We start from the raw sequence: 23,288 nt of genomic DNA, 5'->3' as shown, positions 1-23,288 counted from the left end.
AGTTTCATTTATAACCTCTGTGTGCCACTTTCTACAAACTTGTTTATTTTCTTGGCAAAAAAAAAAAAAAAAAAAAAAGTTTATTTTATTCAAGCTCCCAAAGTCAGAAGGAGCTTGCCTAGACCTGCTGAATTGGTTCTGTTCATAAACTTCTGGTAAAAGTTCACTTTATTTTCCCTCGCCATGCTTCTCTTTTTCTGTTTGACTGGAAAGATTCTCTCTTATGTCTGAAGAATTCATGTCCCCCATTGGAGCTCTAGCTGACTGCTGTGGCCTGCTCTGAAGCTGACCTCATAGTTAGCAATGCATTCTGAGGTGAGTGAGTCACTTCTTCAGCAACAGTCATGCAGCTGTGAAACCTCTGTGGGGCTTCCCTGTCCATCTCTGCCAGTTTGAAATACCAGATTCTGCGATGCTGACTTCAGTCTTCACACCCAATAAGGGGAGGCTGGACGCTTATAACTAGAATGGGCTTCAGTGCATATTTATGCAAAGGGGTGGGAAGGTTCTAAAGGGACTCTTCCACATGCAAATCATCAAAGAAGTCTGGCCCTCTTTGTCTTCTGCCCCTTCCTCGTCTTTTCTATCTTATTTCTCAGGAAATGGACAGAATAGAGCAAGTTTTACCTCTCCATCTGAAGACTCACTAACATTCTCTGGAGATCTAAGATATAAACCTGATACATTGATTTCCATCACCACAAGTCTCCTTCTTTAAAAAACAAAGGGAAAAAAAAAAAAAGAAAACACACCTTTAGGAATAAGATAAACCTCCATTAGTCAGAAAAAGTCCTGCCCTTAAGAATCATTGCCATAGATCCTAAGCTCCTTGAGAGTTGGTATTGTGTTATTCATTGTTGTATAATAGTGCCTGGCACTTACTTGATGCTTAATAAATATTTACCAATCTAATAGATAAATGGGAAACATTTGGTAAGTTGCAGTTTTGAATGAGTACATGCAAGATCTGAGCAAAAAGAATGTTGTTGGTTTGCCATTCACACTGCTAGGCTTGGTTTGAGATGTTACGTCATCTACAGGACACTCTCTGCTGAAGAAAAAACTTCCTAGCAGAAGCCAGGCTGCTGTGATGGCTGAGATCATCCTTCTGAGTCTAGACATTTTATATGCCGAAGGAGAGTGCTTCCTTTGCATGTCTGAGCTATAAAGCTCACCATCCTGTCTCCAAACAGTTGTAAATGCTTTTAAGAGCATAGTATGCAATGGTCCCAAAGAGAACCATGGGTAGTTTGTGTTCGCTTGGATATTGCAATACCAGTTTTCCAAGGTAAACAAGAGATTCACAAACTCTCTGTTCCTGAAAATGTTTCCATTTCTGCTTATAAGAGATTAATTCATAAGAAATTAATCCGGACTAATTAGTCCAGACTAATTCATAAGAAATGAGAGATATGTGAATAATAGCTTGGAAATTAATGTGAGGATTGCTTTCCAGTGCAGAGGTGTATGAGACAGTCTTTACTTTCGAGCAGCAGAGTGCCTTATGCTGAAATTCAGTTGCATATGGAAATATAGCTGTTCCAAAGCAATCTAATACTTCTCCCAAATTGACTTTTGAAGTGACACAGACTTCTGTTATTTCTCTTTAAACTTCTGTTCAGTTTATAGCCAACTTATAGCTCTGTTCCTTGGAATGAATATGTTTGTGCTATTAGAAACTCACTAACTACAGAGACAACTGGGAAGATACATGAATCCTAGTGGTGTTACAGCTCAATTGAAAGGGACCCTGGAAGTGGATGTGTGAGGCGGGCTCCGGACATGGTGACTATCACACATGGACAGTGGAGCCTGGTGGGCGGTAGTCCATGGGTTTGCAGAGTCAGACACAACTTAACACAGTGAAAGTGACCATGCTGTGCTGCGTGCTTAATCGCTCAGTCATGTCCAACTCTCCACGACCCCATGGACTGTAGCCCGCCAGGCTCCTCTGTCCATGGGGAGTCTCCAGGCAAGAATACTGGAGTGGGTTGCCATGCCCTCCTCCAGGGGATCTTCCCAACCCAGGTCTCCTGCATTGCAGGAGGATTCTTTACCATCTGAGCCACCAGGGAAGGTACTAGCCTATGAGCTCTACATTAATTAATGCATTGAATCCTCACAACATCTTTGAGGTAGGGATTCTAAATTTCCTGTTTTTACAGATAAAATAATTGAATCATTTAGAAATGATTTAAAAACATGAAATAATTTAAAAACATGCAAAGAATTATACACGAACAGTCATAGGTAGAATAACTCTAGATATATTCTTAACTGGACACTACAGAAGCTCCTGTAGATGCCGTATCCATTATCAGATATGTGATTTGCAAATATTGCCTCCTGGTCTATGTGTTTTCAGTCTCCTGTCAGAATCTTTCAAAGAGGAGCAGTTTTTAACTTTGAAGATGTACAGATTATTTTTTTCTCTTATGGATTTTGTTTTTAGCCTTATATCTAACAATTCTTTGACTAATCAAAGGTGAGAAACATCACAAATATTTTCTCCTTTTTTGTACTAGAAGTTGCATAGTTTTAGGTTTAAAAATAGGACTATGATCCATTTTGAGTTATTTTGATGTATGGTAAAAGGTATTTGTCAAGGTTTATTTTATGCACTTTTTGTGTATGGATATTCAATTGTTCGAGCTTCACTTGTTGAAAAGACTGGTTCATTTTATATAGAATCACCTTAGTGTCTTGGTAAAAAATCATTTGTCCATGTATATATGAGCACACATGTTTCTAGGCTCTGTTATGTTTCATTGATCTGTTTGGTCGTTTAGATGCTGATGCCACATTGCCTTTTTAATTATAGTTTTATTGTAAATCTTGAAATCAGGCAGTTTTAGTCTTCCAACTTTGTTCTTTTTCAAAGTTGGTTTGGTTATCCTAGATCCTTTGACCTTTCCATGTGAATTTCCATATACCATTTCCGTATGAATTTTGGAATCAACTTATATATTTCTACAGAGATGCCTAATAAGATTGCACTGAACCTATAGATATTTGTGAATTGGCATTTTAACAATATTGAGAACTTTAACCTATGAATAAACCATTATTTGTTTAGGCCTTGTAAAATTTCTCTCAGCAGTGTTTTGTAGTTTTCAATGTACAGTTCTCATGCATCTTTAATACAATTTATCTTTAAGTATTTAGTATTTTTGATGCTATTGTACCTAGTATTGGTTTTTAAGTTTAAATATCTTATCATTTATTACCAGTATATAGAAATATGATTTATTTTTATATTGATCTTGTGTCATTCAACCTTCCTAAATTCATGTTTTAGTTTTAATAGCTTTCTCATAGATTCTATTGCATTTTTTACAAAGAGATCATGTAATATACAAATAAATATGGAAAACTTGAAACCGCCAAAAATAGAGTTGACCTACTTGACATTTGTAGAAGGCTATACCCCAAAAGAGCAGACTGCATATTATTTTAGACAACATTTACCAAGAAAGACCTACTCTGGGTAAGCCATAATCTGTCTCAATAAATATAAAAGATCTGAGTCACACAAGCTATGCTGTCTAACCACAGTGGAATTAAATTAAAAGTCAATAACAGAAATAGCTATATAAAATTTATATATTTTTAAAACTCATTATTTCTTCCATTTTTTTCTGCCTCTTTTTCTCTTGCCTCTCACTGGGGACTCTAACTATATTATATTATGTTATTAAAAGTTGCCCTAAATTCACTGGCAATCTTTTCAGTTAACAAAAACATTTTTTATCTGCTTTTCAGATTAGATAGTTTCCATTACTATGTCTTTGGATTTCTGATTTTTTTCTTCTGTAATGACTAATTGCTGTTAGTTCTCTCCAGAGTGTATTTTTTCTTATTCATTCTGGAGTTCACCTGTCGAAATTTGGGACTCATTTTATATCTTCCGTGTCACTACTTAATGGTTTAAACATCAACAATCAGCTATAATTACTCTTTTAATTTTTTTTAAAATCTTGTAATTCTATCATCTGTGTCAGTTCTAGGTTGGTTTTGATTATTTTTCACCCTTGTTATTGGTCATATTTTCTTTCTTCTTTCATTCCTGGTAATCTTTAATGCCATATTTTGCAAATTTTAACTTGTTGGGTGTTATATGCTTTCATATTTCTATAAACCTTGAACTTTGTTACTTGGAAAAATTTGATTTGGGGGAAGGTGAGTGTTGATCTTAAGAGGTGTTAGGTTGAGTGAAGCAGTGTTGAGACTGGGGCTAGTTATTCCTTGATACAAATGCAAGACTCTTCTGAATGCTCTTTGCCTTGTGGAGAAGCTTCTCTTCTCAGCCCTGTGGGATCATGAAGTACTGGTCCTTCTAATCCTTCTGGACATTTTTCTGTCCAGTCTTGGTACTTATCATTACTCTGCAGAATGCATGAGTGAGGGTTGCAGATCTCTAGGCCTCTCTACTCAACTGTCTCCTCTCTGTCGCTCTGTGACTCTGGCCTCTCTGTCTCCCTGGGGTCTATGCTGTATTTCTTTAACATGAGGGCTCTCAGGCTCTGCCTGTATCACATACAGCCTGGAATATACTGAGTTGGGCTCATCATGCTTGTTCCTTATCTCTTAGGAATCACTGACCTGTGCTGCCTAGCATCCAATATCTTGAAAATCATTTTCTCAAGTATTTTTATCTTGCTTTTCTGGATGTTTCAGGGAGGACAGTAAATCCAGAAGTAGAAGTAAATTAATTTGATTTTAAGAACTAAGAAGAGTGAGCATTTCTTATCTATATACATTCACTGCTATCATAGCTACTGTGTAAACCAAAGATCTCTTTTCAATTTAATTTCCTTGAGACTACAATCTTTTACCTACTTTTATCCCTCCAAATGTGTTGGTTCCTTGATTTCTTCTTTAAAATCTGTAACGTTCATTATCCCTTAAAGGAACTAGAAGGACAACAGTTGCTTGCCTATTAGTAGTTGAATCAATGTCTTTCAAATTTGCTCAGATAGCTAAATAACCACCTTAGCTTCTTATGGAATATAATCAAATACTAATACATTTCATTTCATTTTATACATGAGAGAATTTTTTTTTACTTTCAAAAACACAATCATATGAACATAAGTGTCCACATCTCAAGTATTAATAAAAATACTAATTTAATCATTCATGTATTCATTTAGCATGTGCCCATTGATCAGCTACGTGATACATGTTTGATGCTAGATATAAATTTTCATTATTGTTCATAACTGTATTTAGGTCAATCAGAGGCTGTACAAAGATTTTATGATTTATTTTATACTAGAGTTGTCTTTATGAAACACTCAATGGTACCTTCAGATATATAGGCAATCTAACCTGAATCCTACTCTCAGCTGATTACAGTGGTGAAACTTCAGGGACCTACAAAAGGGACTCTGAAATAATAAGACTGAAGTTCAATATTTTTAAGAATGTTATGTGGACAAACAGATATAAATTCAAAAAAGAGATATTGATCATATTTTTAGCTGCTTGATATTTTGTGATATAATATTTAGTGCTTTTGCATTATATCAACCATCATGGAAATTCAGGAAACTCTTCCAAAATTTCTCTAAAAGATGATTATCACTTTAGTCCCTTTCTTTAGTTCAATTCCCTCCCACTACCACCCTGCCATAACTGGAACAGAAATTGATATAATCTTTTAGAGGGCAGTTTGGCAATCTGTATCCAAAGTCTTAAATAGCTCGTATCTTTTGATATGAACTGCTGGGATATTACCCAAAGGAATTGTCAATGGATGTATAAAGTTGATCTATAAGAACATTCAACACAGTGCTTCTTAAAAAGGTGAAAAATTCAAAAAAACCACAAATGTTGTTTAAAAATATAATGATATAATAATGTAAGGAAATACTATACAGTTACTTTAAAAGATAAATCTCAAGGTACAGAAAGATTATCATGTTAACTGGAGTAAAAAATTTCAGCTTCCTGGATTGTATGTGTTATATGACCTTTTTATGCATGTGTGTATGTGTTTGTAAGTGTTTTCCTGTGAAGAAACACACATCAGTTCAGTTCAGTTCAGTTCAGTTCAGTCACTCAGTCGTGTCCAACTCTTTGAGACCCCATGAATTGCAGCACACCAGGCCTCCCTGTCCATCACCAACTCCCGGAGTTTACTCAAACTCATGCCCATCGAGTCGGTGATGCCATCCAACCATCTCATCCTCTGTCGTCCCCTTCTCCTCCTGCCCCCAATCCCTTCCAGCATCAGGGTCTTATCCAATCAGTCAACTCTTCGCATGAGGTGGCCAAAGTATTGGAGTTTCAGCTTCAGCATCAGTCCTTCCAATGAATACCCAGGATTGATCTCCTTTAGGATGGACTGGTCCTTGCAGTCCAAGGGACTCTCAAGAGTCTTCTCCAACACCACAGCATAAATTTTTTGGCACTCAGCTTTCTTCACAGTCCAACTCTCACATCCATACATGACCACTGGAAAAACCATAGCCTGGTTTTTCCATAGGTGGTCCACATAGACGGACCTTTGTGGACCAACAAACTGGTTCCAAATAGGAAAAGGAGTACATCAAGGCTGTATATTGTCACCCTGTTTATTTAACTTATATGCAGAGTACAAGTACATCATGAGAAATGCCGGGCTGGATGAAGCACAAGCTGGAATCAAGATCTGCAAGAAATATCAATAACCTCAGATATGCAGATGACTCCACTCTTATGGCAGAAAGTGAAGAGGAACTAAAAAGCCTCTTGATGAAAGTGAAAGAGGAGAGTGAAAAAGTTGGCTACACACATAAAAACCAAAAGGACACATGCCAAATACTAACTTTTTTTTCTATCTAGAGTAGGGCTGTTAGGATTTTCTGAAGTTACTTTCTCCTTGTTTGTACTATGATACTGTTATAATGTGTAAGAAAAATATGGTCTTTTCTACCAAAGAAGAAGATGTAAGAAATAAAGAAGTGATTCATATTCATTTTTTAAAAATAGTTAAATAGGAGGGTAAGATTCCTAAGATGATGGCTTGTTGTCAGTTCTTTGTTCTCTTCCCTTCCTGGTTCCTCTTCTGCTAAGAACAATTTGGCTGGCTTTGCGAGCTTTACCCTGGACATGCGCAAAGAACTAAAGAGGTGGGGAAAATAGTTAATATAAATCATCCACTCAGGAGTTTGCACGTATTATTCATAGCCCCCATCAATCAATAAAAACTTAGGCGACATTCGGGGAAGATTGTGACTTTGTAGTCCTCAGCCTATGAGGAACCCGGCGTGGGTCGGGGGAACCTGCGTCTTAGGGATAAAAACCTAGCAGCCTTCCCACTCCGTGTGCTTGCTTGTCTGTAAGGCACCCTTCTGCAGAAGTGAAGACTTGCCTTACCGAGCTCTTTTCGAACGTCTCATTCCTGCGATACCATTTGAGAGCATTTGCAACATAGTGTTAGGCTCCTCCATGTTGAAAGGTTATCCTGAAACATGCTCATGGTTTCATGGTTAGAAAGTTTTTTCCTGTATTAAAATCTTCCTGTAAATAACTTCTAGCCCAGGCATGTTCTGTTCTTTCATACTTCAACTTTTTTCTCTTCAGATATTTGAAGAGTTGTTTATTTCCATCTCGTTCAACCATTCTTCATGTGATAGGGTTTCCAACCTATTAACGTGGTCCCTCTCTTCTGTGAGGGGGCTGGGGTTCAGTTTGCCCATAGCTCTTAAAACGCGACTCCCAGAAATAAACACTGCAGCCAGATGTGATCTGCCGACCTGTAATTGCAGATTACCTAAGTTTTTCCAACAGCCCAGTCAGACTCCTGGTTTCTATTGAAATGTTCTCCAGCCAAATCTCCCTCATCTGACACTTATACAATGGCTTTATTGTAACATGGATGCAAGGATTTGCATTTGCATCTCTGAAGTTTCACCAACTCTATCTTCAGAACAGTTGTTAGTGTGCCCTAGTTTATAAGCACTTTCACAGACATTATCTCATTTAGTCCTCTCAGTGTGTTGATTTTGGCCCATTAACTGCAGCTTGGTCTGTAAGATCATTCCCATTTGCCAGTCTTTCCTGCATTCACCATCAACATTTGTGTTTTCAAGGTAAATGAAGAACTGAATGAAGGTGGAGTAAATTTCCCCCTGAAGCATTAGAAAGCAAGCTTGTATGTAGAGTAATGCGCCAGGCAAGGCAGGATGCATGATGCTGGGGACACAGTTGTTGCACGCAACAACTGAAATCCCTGAGATGAGGCAACACAGAACAGGAGCCAGTGAGGGGTATTTCCAGGGCACCCTTGATAGAATATATATCAATAGGAAGATATTTTCTCCAAAATGCTCACAAGATGTTCTTTTCCTTGTGTACATGCAATGGCAGTTAAATGCAGGAATAGGACTTTCCCGAGAGGTTTGTAAAATCATGGATCAGATACAATACATGGCATTTTACTGGATTTGTTTACTTCTTACTCCTTTTTACTATTATTTTAAAGTTCTGCCCTCACATCTTGATTCTGTGTCACCATAGAAATATGGAAACTGTGTGCTTCAGGTATTGCCTTCCAACCGTGGTCTGTCTGGTCTGCATGACTCGTGTGAGAGTCACTTTCAGCAACATTGCTCACTCGATTGCGGTCAGCTCCACCTCATTCCATTGCCTCTACTCCCTATATAAGGAGAGCACTCTGTCTTCTTTGTTTCCCTGCCATATTTTCACTGTCTTGCATCGTAAGTGAAATGTAGTTTTGTTCCCTCCCCCAAATAGTCTTATTGCCCAAATATAGAATATAGATAGAGATCTATTATTTTATTAAAATGAGCTGCCAAGTTGCCATATTTTAAACAGAACATTCTCATGCTGACAGTCCTGATAGCTAGAAAAAAATTATTAAATCAAGTAAGTTGCAAGATATCTGATGTACATCTGTGTGTAGAGCAGCACAAACTAATGTCGTATAGGAGCAAATGTGGAGCTAGATTCCAAAAATTTTTCATAAATCTGTTTTAGAATTTGATCTATAGATGTGTAAAATCAAGTGTATCTCATATTCTTATGGGAATCATTTGAGAGCCCCAGTCAGTCAGTTCAGTTCAGTCGCTCAGTCATGTCCAACTCTTTGCAACCCCATGGACTGCAGCATGCCAGGCTTCCCTGTCCATCACCACCTCCTGGAGTTTACTCAAACTCATGTCCATCAAGTCAGTGATGCCATCCAACCATCTCATCTTCTGTCATCCCCTTCTTCTCCCACCTTCAATCTTTCCCAGCATCAGGGGCTTTTCCAGTGAGTCAGTTCTTCACATCAGGTGGCCAAAGTGCTGTAGTTTCAGCTTCAGCATCAGTACTTCCAATGAATATTCAGGACTTATTTCCTTTAGGATAGACTGGTTGGATCTTCTTGCAGTCCAAGGGACTCTCGAGTTTTCTTCATTATCAGAGAAATACAAATCAAAACCACAATGAGGTACCATCTCACGCTGATCAGAATGGCTGTTATCAAAAAGTCTACAAACAATACATGCTGGAGAGGGTGTGGAGAAAAGGGAACCCTCTTACACTGTTGGTGGGAATGCAAACTAGTACAGCCATTATGGAGAACAGTGTGGAGATTCCTTAAAAAACTGGAAATAGAACTGGCATACGACCCAACAATCCCACTGCTGGGTATACACACCACGGAAACTGGAATTGAAAGAGACACATGTACCCCAATATTCATCGCAGCACTGTTTACAATAGCTAGGACATGGAAGCAACCTAGATGTCCATTGGCAGACGAACAGATAAGAAAGCTGTGGTACATATACACAATGGAATATTACTCAGCTATTAAAAAGAATGCATTTGAATCAGTTCTAATGAGGTGGATGAAACTGGAGCCTATTTTACAGAGTGAAGTAAGTCAGAAAGAAAAATACCAATACAGTATATTAAAGCATATATATGGAATTTATAAAGATTGTAACAATGACCCTATATGCGAGACAGCAAAAGAGACACAGATGTAAAGAACAGACTTTTGGACTCTGTGGGAGAAGGCAAGGGTGGGATGATTTGAGAGAATAGCATTGAAACATGTATATTACATTTGTGAAATAGATCGCCAGCCCAGGTTCGATGCATGAGACAGGGTGCTCAGGGCTGGTGTACTGGGATGACCCTGAGGGATGGGATGGAGAGGGAGGTGGGAGGGGGGTTCAGGATGGGGAACACGTGTGCACCCATGGCTGATTTGTGTCAATGTATGGCAAAAGCCACTACAATATTGTAAAGTAATTAGCCTCTAATTAAAATAAATTAATTAATTTAAAATTTAAAAGAAAAAGAAGAGTCTTCTTCAACACCACATTTCAAAAGCATCAATGCTTCAGTGCTCAGCTTTCTTTATAGTCTAACTCTCACATCCATACATGACTACTGGAAAAACCATAGCTTTGACTAGTTGGACCTTTGAGAGCCCCTTTAGCTCCTTATAATTTAAATGAGATTCTATATTGAGGAAGACAGTCTCATAGGTAGCTGTGTGCATGTGTCTGACAGTGTATATCTCTGAGGGGGTTATGTGTCTGTGTGTGTGGTATATCTATGCACATAGAGAGGATAGAAGATGAGAAAAACCATACTTCTGTCAGATCTCCCCTTCCATTTGCTTATTAGTTCAACATTGATAAATGTAAACACAGACAAAAAGAACATGAAGAACTTATTGTTACTGGCAACAAAATGCCTGGAAAAGATGAGGGCATAGATACAAAAACTCTTACCAACTGCTCATCCCCACAGTTGCCAGTTGGATATGACTGCTAGTAGTTTCAGCAAATTTCATGAGTACATAACAAAGTATAGTTCTTAGAAGTTGAAAACCAGTTGCTAGTGAGTCTGCTGAAATGGTTCATTTTACAGTTCTTTCCACTCTCAGGAACTGACACAGACATTAAGCCCAAACACTGCACATTTGCCTGATTCATCAACAGCATTCCTTTTCGCATGGGTAGATCCCTGCTTTGTATGCCAGACAGTAGGCATACTTTACCTTATTTATACCATATAACTACTCTTTACAGTAGATAGTTTTACCTCCACCTGGTAGACATTGAAAGGGAAAGTCAGACAGTTAAGCAATTAGCTGTTGGCCATTGAACTCAGAAGTGGTAGAACCATGACTCTGATTCTCTTTCACTGCCTAGCCCACACTTTTGAGTTCCAGTAGTGCTTCCCTTGTCTTTCCTTTCAATTTTGTTTATACTGTGACTCATAAACTTGATGATCTCATCTATATGTTGCTTCCAAATAACTACTTTAAAACAATATAGCATTTATTAGTCAATATTTCCAGTAAAATGAAAGAATTAGAAGCAATTAGAAAAATTAGTAAAATGAAAGAACTAGGAGCAAAGCATGTGTTCCAACCTTTCTTCCCCTGAACCCAGAGAACTAGTGAATTCTGCTTCTATTTCAGAAGAAGTACTGATAACCACTTAGCTTTCTTGGCACCTGTGCATATCTCTTCAAGAGAGCAAATCCATGCCTATATCAAATTCATTAGTCCTGTGTCAGAGACACCTCTGCTTGGTGCTTCAGACATAGGGTTCCTTCAGATACTATAAGCAGATACTATACCCATGCTTATACATCACCAAAAAGTTAGCATTAAGAGAAACACAAGGCCCTCCCTAATGTCCAGTGTAAGGAGAACTGAGAAATGATGCTTCTAGCTGGGTAGCTTAGGCTTTTATTTAGACTTCTGTAGCAATCTGAAGAAGATCTTGCTTCATTCATAGCTGGATGGTACTGTTCGTGGATGGGAATGCTTGCTGCATTTGAATTTAATCCAAGCCATTGTGTGGTGATGATGATAAAGCACTGGACAAGATTAGTATCCTGGACATCGCTGGGTTACTATGCTTTGGTAAATGAGTATTAGTAGTGTTGTGTGTTGCTGTTTTTCTTCATCCAGGCAAGAGTTGAATACCGTCTTCAGCTCTATATCTATTTGCAGCTTTTTATATTATCTAAGAGAGCATAGATTACCTGGGGAAGTGTGTTTATAACTTGATCTCATCTTAAAACTCTTCAGGACTATCCTTCATCCTTGAGATTAGTCATATCTTTTAAAATTCTCCAATCCAATAACTTCTTATTTTTATTCAAAAGCAGAAATGAGCAGAACAGTATTTGAAATGAAATATCTTTCCTTAGAAGGTCTTATTAAATAGTATTGCCTGTTTGTCTACTAAAGGTTTTATCTTCTTAGAGGCTCTAATTCAGGAAAGTCTAACATTTGTACCTTGATTTAGTCATTCTTTCAACAAATATTTTTAGGTCAGGCTCTCTGGTGGAGGGGGGGTGGGGAGCTTATGCCAATTCCCAATAACCCACTAAGAGCAGCTATAACCACCCCAGTCTTCACCCAGTGGCTTTCTAGATGAAAGTCAGATTTTAGAACAGATATCATTGAAAATTTCTTTTTCCACTGTATTTGATATAACTTGGATAATTTTACCTCATCTGATTTCATAAAAACTTTAAATACCTTTACAGTTAAAATATCTTATTTATATATAAAGAGAAAACAGGGTTAGAGTAACTTATTTTGTTTATCTGAAAACAATTTGTACTCCTGCAATTTATTGAAAAAACTTATAGGTCAAAAAAAAAAAAAAAAACCTTGTAGGTCAATGAGCTAGATCAATTGTAACAAAGTATGCATGACATTATGGGCAAAGCAATGGAATGTGTTTGAAAACATGGATATTATTTAAAGACTCATTTAGCAAAAGCAAATTCTAGAGTGTTCCTTAAGTGATGCCTTTGAAAGAAACCCTGACTCATCACTAAAATATAACTTGTAGAGAGATAAAATGATTGGGCTAATTGCATTGTAAGGGTAGATCCATGTGAAATTCACTTATTTATTGCACGATAACAGAACATAGATAGACAGGTCTGTGCCTATGACTTTCGGATAAGAGTGATAAGAGCAGTAGGAGCATCTTTTGTTCTATGAGGGAATTCCGGGTGGACTCTTGGATGGTTCCTGCATGGGGCCTAGTCATCAGAAAGACCAAGCCATAATTAGAAGCTTAGAATTTTCAGCCATTTCCTCTACCTTCACCCTCTTTTCTAGAGAGGGGGAAGGACTGAACATGGAGTTAATAACTGATCATGCCTGCATGAGGAAGCCTCCATGAAATCCCCAAAGTATGGGTTCAGGAGCTTTCAGGTGGGTGAACATTGCTGATTTGGAGGGTGATGCACCCCAGCTCCACAGGAACAGAAGCTCCTGCACTCAGGACAGGCTTCACCTTACTTATTTATTCATCTTGCTCTTCATCTGGATCCTTTACAATATCATTTAATAAGCTGGTAAAGTGTTTCCTTGACTTTGTGAGCTGCTTGAGCAAATTAAGCAAGCTTGAGGAGCAACATGGGAACCTCTGATTAGCAACCAAATCAGACAGAAGTTGTCATTAGCTGAGGGACCTATTGCTTATGATTGGCATGTGAAGTTGGAGGGGGGCAGTCTCCTGGGCCTGAGCACTTAACCTGTGGGATCTGATGTGCTCTCATAGTATCAGAGTTGATTTACTCTATAGAATACCCAACTGGGGTCACAGAATTACTTGGTGGTATGGGGAAAAAACCATATATCAGGTGTCAGAAGTGTTGTGAGTATAGTAGTAGTGAAAGAGTAAAAAACACAGAAGGAAAACTAGAGGTTCTTCAACTCATGTATTAAATTACTGAGCGTGCGATAGCATGTTGTCATAAATAACATGATTTCAGCAAGTATCTATTAAACATACTTGGAATCAACAGCTCTGGAGCATATTCAAGAATCAGACTACATTAGGAATATAGTCTACTTGAGCTCTTTAAGGGAAAAATTGTTTACATCTTCTGTTTACAAGTTCAACTTCTAGCACTGATTTACTCAAACTGCACAGATTCTTAGAAGACACTATTTTAGTTAAATTCAGTTCTATGGCACCTAAAAAGCAATGGAAGATGGATATCTAATGAACATAAGAAGAAATGGAAGCAAACCTAAAATCCAAACTAGCAGAATCTTCCTTGATAGCTCAGCTGGTAAAGAATCTGCCTGCAGTGCAGAAGATCCCGGTTTGATTCCTGGGTTGGGAAGATCCCCTGGAGGAGTCATGGCAACCCACTCTAGTATTCTCCCCTGGAGAATCCCCATGGACAGAGGAGCCTGGCAGGCTACAGTCCACGGGGTCACAAAGAGTCAGATGTGACTGAGCGGCTAAGCTGCAGCAGCAAACATGTCTTAACTAAATTTTTGACCATATTTTTCCTATAAATGTTCAAAATAGAGTCAACTTCTGGCATTGAAACACAGGTCAAGCATGGTCTTTTGGGAACAAAATCTGGATCTATCTAAGAAACAAATTTCACAGTGTATATACATATTGAATCATTATATTGTACTCTTGAAATTAATATAATGATGTATGCTAGTTTTATCTCAGTTTTAAAAAAAAGAGACTCAGAGGAAAATGGATTAGGTATTTTATGCATTTAGTAAGCATATATTCTTTGTCCTGACCAAGGAATTGTCTTTCTGATATTCTTTTCAGGATAAAAGCAGCAAAAGAGTAGGGATGATAGCAACTAGTTACTGATTCAGAAATCTCTTAATGAACACTGATTTCCTAGCAGATCTCTATTAGACTTTGTGAATATAAAGAATCTGTTCTGCCCTCAAGTCATTTGCTCTGTAAAATAGTTCATCCATTGATTTCTCCATTCATAGGACAAGTCTTCATTAAGCACTTACCTACTCAGTATAATGTACTATGCTCAAAGCCAAGCATGTATATATACTGAGTTGGTAAGTGTAGGTATGAAGTTATGTCAGATATTAAAAGTATGCTGCTCCAAGCCAAAGATTATCTATGGCTACCAGAAGAAGATGCAAAATGAAGGATCTTGCTTTAGAGGTTCTAGAGAGAGCATAGCTCTGCCAACACCTTGACTTCATACTTCCAACCTCCAGAATTGTGAAATAATAAGTTTCTCTTGTTTTAAGCCACCTAGTTTATAGGTCTTGGCTACAGCAGCCCTAGGAAATGAATACAACCAGCAACAATAAAGGCCCTGTGGCAATGAAAACCGTTTCCAAATCAAAGGATCAGAAGACATCCATAATTGTTAGATTCTATTATGTAGAAGAAGTAGAATTGCTGAGTAAATCAGGTCAACTAATTTGAATTTCAGATAAATAAATACTTTGTGTGTGTGTGTGTCCCATATTACATCTAAATATCTGCTAAAAACTGTTTATAGGAAATTCAAATTTAACTGGTCAGCCTGTCATTTTATTTGCTAAAGTTTGCAATCCTATGGAGAGGGCACATGATGGAAGGTATGGAGAGGCTATTTCACTCCAGAATGAAGTAGAACGAGCTTGTGGAAAATGAAGAAATGGTGACAGCAGGTACAGGCAACCCTGCAGCTATTTGGCTCTGGAGGGTCTAGGAGAGATGCTGAGGAACTGGGGCTGGAATAGAGGGATGAAGGGTCAAGCAAGGATCAGCAATTTTGTTTTGAAATGTAAGAGATTTATGTATGTTTAGAACTGTCTTAGTCCATTCCATGCTCATGACTTGAGCACCTCCCAAAGGCCTCACCTCCTAAAACCATCATTCTGAGATTAGGATTTTGACATATGAATTTTGCAGGGGACACATTCAGACCATAGCAAGAGCCAAATGATGGACTCCTATTGAGAGTGTGATTATACAAGAGGGAAAAAAAGAAGACAAATATTTATAGCTCACAAGAAGATAAAAAAAAAATGATGGTATCTAAGGAGATTAACCTTAGATAGAAGAAGAGGCACATCCTCCACTGTAATGAGATAAGAGGGAAATAAGGGTTTGGTGTGTGTTGTTTTGTGTATTTATTATTAAAGAACTTGTTGGTGTGTGGGAATTCTCATCTGGTGGTCTCTATCTTCTCATTAGACTTAGAGGCAAGTTAATAGACTAAATACCAGAAGGAACAAGACTATTTCAGAGATTTGAAGGAAGAAGAGACAGTTTAATTTGTCACTGCAGATTGGATTGAACAATTGAGGAAGATGTCAGGCAGCATTAGTGGCCCATCTGAGTTTTACTTTCAACAGTTTCATAGTCAGTGCTATTTTTGCTCAGTGGAAAATTTTACATGGGGAGCATGGAGGAGGAGGAAGTAATTAACTGGAGTTGAAGGGAAGAGAACCCAGAGAGGTACATAAAAGGAGGAAGCAACTGTGCTGATCTGACCTTGAGGAGTGAGTAGGATCTTCCTGGTATGTAGAAAGTAGGGGTGGGAATATCTTGCTTAGTGTTCAGGGAAATGGAGGCAGGAAGGGAAAAGGCCTATTATTTAGTACTCATTTTGGCTATAGAAAGCTTACATTCTTGCTTTGAGGGAGAAGAGAAGAGATAGTAACTATTCCAGAAACTCATGGGAGGGAGAAAAAAAAAAATCACTGCAACTTGAGATAGTTGAAAAGGCTTCTGAGTAGAGGCTGGACCTCAAAGGAAGAAGGACTTGAGTGGAGGGTGGAAGAAAGGGTGGTTTAGGAAAAGACAAGATACCTATAAAACCTGGTTTTGGCTTCCAGACTTTTTTTAGATGTCTTTTTTGTGTGTGTGTTATCTTCCTGCTCATGTAAGTATTTGAAATTGCTGATCTTATCACAGAGGCTGCCATATTTATGTTTCAGCCTTATAATTTGCCAGGGACTTTCTTCCTCTTGTATAGAGAAGACTCTCAGATATTCTACTCATCTAGAAAATATGTATGGAATGTAAAAATGAGTAAGTAAGTGTTGTAAGCCTTCAGTATCAGAGGTGGTACAGGTGCTGTGTGTTCACTGCCAAGAGGGATGGCTAATCACGGCCACACAGGAGAGTTTGGAAGCAGAAGTGAGCACAAAATCCTCTTCCTTGTCCTGAACACTCTTCCAGCCACTGTCACTCTGCAGGGGAAAGTGGGGGAGCAAGCAGTGCTCTTATCCTCCTCCCTGCAGGGCCCTGCCTATTCCAGGGCTGGAGGCATAAATAATGACACAGGAGAGGGTTGGAGTCATCTGTGATCTCAGCTGCAGCAGACAAATCTATCTCTGGTGTTTCATTGTTTTTTCCAGGATTTCATTAACACAAATTTACAATTTTATGAATTCCACAACACAACTCCCATGTGCACACCTTACCTGTGTGTGATGGGTGAGATACTCTCATCCAGGATCATTCACTGAGTAATATTTAATGGTTCCCCAGAATGTAAGAAATACCACTTGTGTTTTTTTGTTTTGTCACTGGTTTGTAGTCTCATAAGGATAATCAGTATCATTTCAGTCTCTCAGTCATGTCCGACTCCTTGCGACCCCATGGACTACAGCATGCCAGGCTTCCCTATCCATCACCAACTCTCGGAGCTTGCTCAAACTCATGTCCATCAAACCATCTCATCCTCTGTCATCCCCTTTTCCTCCTGCCTTCAATCTTTCCCTGCACCAGGGTCTTTTCCAGTGAGTCAGTTCTTCATATCAGGTGGCCAAAGTATTAGAGTTTCAGCTTCAACATCAGTCCTTCCAATGAATATTCAAGACTGATTTTCTTTAGGATAGACTGGTTGGATCTCCTTGCAGTCCAAGGGACTCTCAAGAGTCTCCTCCAACACCACAGTTCAAAAGCATCAATTCTCCCGCATTCAGCTATCTTTATAGTCCAACTTTCACATCCGTACATGACTACTGGAAAAACCATAGCTTTGACTAGATGGAACTTTTTTGGCAAAGTAATTTCTCTGCTTTTAAATATGCTGTCTAGATTGTTCATAGCTTTTCTTCCAAGGGGCAAGTGTCTTTTAATTTCATGGCTGCAGTTACCATCTGCAGTGATTTTGGAGCCCAAGAAAATAGTCTGTCACTGTTTCCATTGTTTCCCCATCTATTTGACATGAAGGGATGGGACTGGATACCATGATCTTCATCTTCTGAATGTTGAGTTTTAAGCCAACTTTTTCACTCTCCTCTTTTACTTTCATCAAGAGGCTCTTTAGTTCTTTGCTTTCTCCCATAAGGGTGGTGTCATCTGCATATCTGAGATTATTGATATTTCTCCTGGCAATCTTGATTCCACCTTGTGCTTCATCAAGCCCAGCATTTCACATGATGTACTCTGCATATAAGTTACATAAGCAGGGTGACAGTATACAGCCTTGATGTACTCCTTCCCCAATTTGGAACCAGTCTGTTGTTCCATGTCCAGTTCTAACTGTTTCTTCTTGACCTGCATACAGATTTCTCAAGAGGCATGTCAGATCATCTGGTATTCCCATCTCTTGAAGAATTTTCCACATTCTATTGTGATCCACACAGTCCAAAGCTTTTGCATAATACATGCTGAACCTTTAAATATTCTTTTGGATAATATTCAATTAGTAATTTAGAAGACTATCTTTTAGTCTAAGATTATGTTCTTCCTATGTTTTTATGTTGTTTAAATGTCTTTGTTATATATAATGATGGTTTTTAGATCATGGTAGGTTTTTGATATTTCTTATTTTTAATGTTTTCTTATTTTTAATGTTCATTCTCTCCAGAAATTATCTTAATGTTATTGAATTTCAAAACTTCAAAAGCCTAGGAAACTCTAGTTGTGACTGCATTAGTTAGAGTGGACCAAAGTCCTAGGGTCTTCCAGACTGTCTTCAGCACACAGCCTAGTGACAGTGGGTGTGTGGGCACTCTGCACCTGGCTTGGCTTAACTTTTCTCTGCTTGTGATTTGGATGCAAGACCATTCATATTAATAAAATCTGGTCAAAGGCAAATCCATTGCCGGCATGAATCATAAGTCCTTCCCTGGGATAGGGCTGAGTTTCAGATGTAAAGCCAAAGCATGCATTCACCTCCTCCAGTGGGGAAACAAAGCAATAACAACCTCCCACGACCACTCGGCATCAGAAGCTTTGCCAGCCACATTGCATCTTACTTTTCCTTCCTCAGGAAATCAGTGGTAAGATTTTTATCAGAGTAACTCATTCCTACATCACATGAGCAAAGACACTAAGTGGGCTTTTCTTGATTGAGATCATAGGAGTCCTGGGCGCTGACTCACTGGGGCTCCTCTGTGAGATCTGAGGTAGAAATCTGGTTTTCCTTCATTGTTGGCCACTTGGTCTTTAACGCAGAGGGGGAAATAAATCAATCTCTACTTGCATTAGGAGACGAAGCCACATTGTCAGGATACAGATACCAAAAGCATTTCAGAACAGCTTTGCTGAAATTGATGGATAATACAAAATCTTTATTATAACCAGGATTGAAGGAATTTGATTCTCATCACTGTAGAATTGCTCTTGTATCATTCTAACTCAGTAGCTAGATTCTAACATAGGGTGAGTGAGGATGGGACGGGGCTTTCACTGTTGATTGGTGAGGCGAACTAGTGTATAAACATGGGCCACCCCTTGGTTACATGGACTGTCATCTCTACATGGCTTGTAGTGGTCTTGTTTTCATCCTTCTTCAATATCTTTTCACCATAGCAACAACTGTCATATCAACACAATAACATACCACCTTTAGAAACATTACTGCAAGATATGCTGAGAAAGAGCTTTGTCACTCTTCTGGAATGGTCCCTTGTCTTCCTACTTTTCTTTCAAATATCTGGTTTTATAACAAATGTAAATGGATTTTGGTTTAATCTATAACTTAAAAAACTTCTTTTCTGAAGAAATAAGAGTCATCCCTTTCTTGCACCAGGATTTTCTTTGACCTGAAAATGTCTATAGGATGATAAACACATTTACAATTAGTCATCATCAATGAATTAATTAGTGATTATTTATAATAATTATTAGCATATATTTGGTATTTACTACGGATTAAACTTTGTGCAAAGCCTGTCCTCATGCATGCTATCAGTTGGCATATGAATCACATACCTAAAATTTGAAGTAACATGAAATGCAGTATGGCCTAAGTAAGTGTTACAGACAATATGGTGTAGGAAGTATGGAGTTGGACACACAGGATGTGAATTTTGATTCACTCACTTGTTTTTCTTGGCAAGTTTAATCTCTCCTAGCTTTGGTTTTTCTTTTAAATGTAAGTAAAGGAAAGTATGACCTGTATCGGAGGGTGGCAGTGAGAGTCTAAGACCATTTATGGAGATCTTAGCAATTGTAAGGCTCAAAAGCCTGGGATCTCTACATACCATTACAAGTGAGACCAGGAGAATGGTATGGAAGTGTTCACTAAGCAGGAAGGATAAAGAAACAGAGAAGTTGTGAAAAGCCAGCCTTTGGGTGAAGAATGATACTTCTATGAGAGTAGAAGAGAAGGAAAGGCAGACTGATTAGAGTGCATACTGGGTCAGGGCTGGGGAAGGGGGCAGAATTGATTGTTCGTTGAGGGCTTAATATGAGTCAGGCACTGTGCCAAGTACTTTGTGCATATATAATCTTCACTGCAAGGCAACAATACGGGAAATAAGACCTCCATTTTTTCAGGTGAGAAGTTAAATCTGAGGAGCTTCAAATATGTTTCTTAAGGAAAAAAAAATGATGACATAGGAGGTAAAAGGTGGTTCCTGAGTTGGAATCCATTCTCTTTGGTTCCTGAGGCAGGGCGGTGCTGTGGCCCTTAACTTGCACTGTGGAGCCCCACTTTTGTGGCACATGCAGTTCATTATAGTTGTAGTCCTAAGAGGAGGTGCTGGGCTATTGGGTGGGGTGGTGTAGGGGTGTAGTTTAAGGGCAGAACTGAGCTTGTCCTGAAGGTATTCCAGCTGAATACTCTTCCAGCCAGTGTCACTCTGCAGGGGAAGGCAGGAGAGCAAGAAGCCCACTGACCCTCCTTCCTGCAGGGCCCTGCCTCTTCCAGGGCTGGGGGCTCGCCCATTCTTGCTCCACAGCTCTGTGGAGTCTACAGACAAAACTGCAGGAGACAGTGAGTTTCTGTGACTTTTGCTCATGCCTTCACTTGTCTAGATGCCGTAACAGAAAATGGAAACAAATGAGATCTGACAAGAAAGGTTAAGGTATTTAATGGAAGAAAGAAGCAAATATTTATCTCACACTGTGCACTATGTGAAATTCACACGTGACATATGTGGTCTCACTGACTCCTCACAGTGAGCTTGGGAGGTGCAAATTATCATTGTATGATATCAAACAGCTTTCTGCAGGTCATACAGAAACCAATTTCAGAACTGGGACTTAGGATGATTTAAGAGCAAAGATTGAATTGGCACAGAAATATGAGGATTTAAATAAAATTGTGTATTGCTGATAAACTATAAAAATGTAGATAAATTGCAATAAATTGTATTCCTCACTTTCTATCCAAGAATTGATGCTGTTTATTTCTTTTTGTGGTGTGCCTACAATAGAAAAAAATAATCACAAAGGATTTTTTCAAATAAATGTTCATCTCTTCATCTCAAAAAGCAAAATTTCTGGTGTAGCTAGGTGATGTTTTACATATTGAGTTTCACTTCTTTTAACAGTGTAAATAGTATCTGTTGATCAATGGCAAGCTATACTTATGAATGAGCCAAGTCCTATAAAGGCTCCAAAACTTTGGAAAAGAAGAGATAGAAATCATTGTGTCTTCTAAGAAAACTTGGAATAAATCTGTAGACTTAATGATTATCCAGATCTTATGTGTGTCATTAGTTTCTTAATAAAGCTATTTAAAATATATATATATTATATATATGTGTGTGTGTGTGTGTGAGTGTGTGTGTATCAACACTACTAACATATTGTGATGTTGCTTATAATTTACTTTGAAATACTTCACCATTAACATTGTGATATAATGGTTAGTTTCAATCTGTTCCTTGGGATGATTAGTGGCCCTTGCTGGAAATGCATATTTCATGGTATATTAGTTTCCTAAAACTGTTGTAACAAATTAGCACACACAGGCTTAAAACAATAGAATATTATTCTCTCACAGTCCTGGGAGCTAGAAGACCAAAACTGGGGTGTCAGTAAGGCTGATTCCTTCTGGAGGCTCCAAGAGAATTTCCTCCATTCCTCCCTCCTGGCTTCTACTGGTTGCCCATAGTTCTTGGCATTCTTTGATTGGCATGGATTAACTGATGTGTCAAGTCTCTGCCTCAGTCTTCACAAAGTGTTCTTTCCTCTGTATGTGGTTGTGTTCACATCTCCCTTGTGTCCACATCTCTTGTTCTAAGGATGCCAGTCCTTTTAAGTAGGCTCTAATCCAATATGATCCTGTCTTAAATTGATTACATCTACAAATATCCTATTTCCAAATAAAGTGGCATTCACAAATTCTAGTGGTCAGGTCGTGTATTTTGAGGGACACTCTTCAATCCAGTACATGATTTATTAGTTAGCATGTAAATAGAAGATCCTGCCCTACTCTTAGCTATTGTAAGAAATTCTGCTGCCCAATGAATGTAAGTTTGTAAAGTGGCATAACAAATATTAGAAATAGGTGTTCATTTATGAAATTAGTGGTATTTGGATATATAGACCAGCTAGAAATGTGGAAGTAGCAATTCTCATTCTTGCATGGATGATGCATAAAAATACAGAAAACCATGTGGTCTGTTCCCTTCAGCATGGGATCCAAGGCTTATCTCTGACAGTCTCCAGTTAGTTTGCTGATTTGGAGTGCTTATTTCCCTGGACTTAGCTAAATCCTGCTTCTCAAATACTGTTGCATTGGCTTGGGGAAACTTCATACAGCATATAGTCCAAGTACCTACAAGTTTAGAAACCTGTAACTATATAATGCTTATTGTACTGGATGTATGATACATTTTGTGACTGCTTAATGATGAATGCTTGTATAGAAGCTTGTATAGCAGCTTGAGACTTGCTGTCATACATGGTAGCAGGGTTGAAGGAAAGAGACCAAGAACACCCACATATCTTTTACTATAGGACATACCTACTAAAAAGAACCAGAACCTAATAATTGTGAACAGCAAAATTGGCTTAGGTTAATTCACAGCTCATATTCACCAACATTTTTCCATAATTTCACATCTTTTGTTCTCTTTTGGACTGCCATTCTTATCATCTTTTAAATTTGTTTTATTAAACTATGTTGATTTATAATACTAGCTTCAAGTGGACCTTTAATCATTATTAAATAATGTAGCCCAGCATTTAGATAATTATGCAAATGTTAAAAGCTTTCTATCATTGAAGATTTTCAATAAGAAAATAGGTTGGGTAAAACTTGAACTCTTCACCTGGGACTTTCCCAGTCCCATGGCATGCCCAACAGTAGCCAATTGGCTCCTG

The 23,288-nt window shown here is 38.3% G+C and overlaps 1 long non-coding RNA gene across 1 annotated transcript in view; it reads left to right on the top strand.

Moving 5' to 3' along the window:
* LOC122683954 overlaps nucleotides 1-23,288 on the top strand; it is a 250,525-nt gene that overhangs the window by 88,506 nt on the left and 138,731 nt on the right. The gene's annotated exons all lie outside the window — the stretch shown is intronic.

The sequence above is a fragment of the Cervus elaphus genome, chromosome 25 (genome assembly GCF_910594005.1).
Source record: "Cervus elaphus chromosome 25, mCerEla1.1, whole genome shotgun sequence".
NCBI lineage: Eukaryota > Metazoa > Chordata > Mammalia > Artiodactyla > Cervidae > Cervus > Cervus elaphus.
Note: the sequence above shows the minus strand (reverse complement) of the source record. Positions and strands in the feature narration are given on the sequence as shown.